Below are 1779 nucleotides of genomic sequence, written 5' to 3' on the forward strand. Positions count from 1 at the left end.
AATGTATATGCACATTTGTGTTGGTGCCAGCAGAGGATAGAAGAGGATATCAGCTCTCCTGGAACTGTAGTTACAGGTGGCTGTGTGCCACATGATGTGAAGGCCTAGAACCGAACTCCATACCTTTGGGAGAGCAGCAAGCTCTCTTAAGCACTGAGCATCTCTCCAGACCTACATGTGGATTTCTTCATAATCCTTGTTCAAAATTTAAAAGCAGTGGTCTATGAATTCTGGGATTAAAATTGCTTCTTTGTACAGAAATGTAACTGAGGTTTAAAATAATTGCTATATTTTCCCAGACAAAATATTAAATGCTTTGATATTATTGGCTCAGAAACCATTTTCCATGTAGCCATTCCAGCACTGAATTTTTCATACCGATGCTCCTTTTCCCTGACACATGTATCTTACCATATTGTTAGTACCCAGTAATACTGAAGTCTCAGAAAGGACATTCTATTGGATCATCATTAAGCATACTTCTGCTAGAAGTCTGTTTAATGTTATTTGGTACATGTTATACTGGTACATGTTTGCTTAAAATATCTAACTGTCCCATTTGAACATATGCCTACCTCTGGATTCCTTGGCCAATAGTGTAGAAAGATATAGTGTCGGGGCTCCTGGGTTCATTCATAAAGCACAGGTTCTTGTTCTCATATTACAAATATTCTGACTTCAGTCTTGGAAGTCAAGAAGGATTCACATGGCGAGAAAGCCAAACCAGGAAGTGTAAATGGAGGCAGAAAATAATAGCTATTGTCTTTGAGGAAATAATGAGCGGCCATCAATGAATAAAGCTAAAACTGTGAATTTGTGATTAGGGGCAACAACTGGAAAAGAAGAAGACGGAGAAAGTTACTGACATCATATGACAAGTTACACTTACCCACATGGCTGTGGACATTGGAAGTTCATAGTTCTGAGAGGAGGAAAGCTCTCATGAGGACTTCTGTGGAGTGTCTTCTTGTCTTTCTCTGGCCTAACCTGGTCAAGAGAAAATGGACAGTAAAGGCATTATGGATCATGGCAGACAACAGTCAATCAATAATCAATATCCAAAGCTTCTCCATTTTCTTATAAGCCTGATAGGACAGGTTGGAGAGCCCAGGCCTGGCAGGAAACCATTTGTTATTATAGCTTAAAGGAGTCCCAGCTTGGTAAGTTGATGACTAATTTTCTCTTCTGATAGCATACGTAGCACCTTCCAGCACTGTGGAAGCTAGCCAGCAGAGATGAGGCTCTGAAGTGTTTTCTTTCAGGACCAAAATATATGATTCCCTGCCCTCCTGGCATTTCGAGTTCCTTCTGAGAAATCTGCTGTTTGTCTACCGTATTTTCCTTTAAATGTTACTTGGCCTGTCTCTGTTACAGACCATAATATCTTTGACCTGCATTTTAAACAATTTAACTATGATGTATCGTGGATAAGTGCTTTTATGGTCCTGTTTGTTTAGGATTATAAAAGCCTCCTGCACCTGGAAGTTCATGTCTTTTCCCAAGATTTGGGAACTTTTCTGCTAATATTTTATTGAAGAGATTCTCCGTGCTTCCAAGCTGTGGTTTTTCTTCCCGGGGTTTGGTTTTTTAAGGATACTCCACATTTTCTTTTCATGATTTGGTCTTTGTAGACTTCTTGGTTTTTCTTTCTTTCTTACCTCCTTCCTTTCTGACACTAATCATTCAAAAATCCTGTTTCAAACTCTATCATTTTTTCTTTCATTTGATCTAATATGTTGCAGAGCTTGTCAACTGATTTTTCTGAGTGAAGCTCTTTAT

This window comes from Nannospalax galili, unplaced genomic scaffold (genome assembly GCF_000622305.1).
Source record: "Nannospalax galili isolate Female #2095 unplaced genomic scaffold, S.galili_v1.0 scaffold215, whole genome shotgun sequence".
In the NCBI taxonomy this organism is placed as follows: Eukaryota; Metazoa; Chordata; class Mammalia; order Rodentia; family Spalacidae; genus Nannospalax; species Nannospalax galili.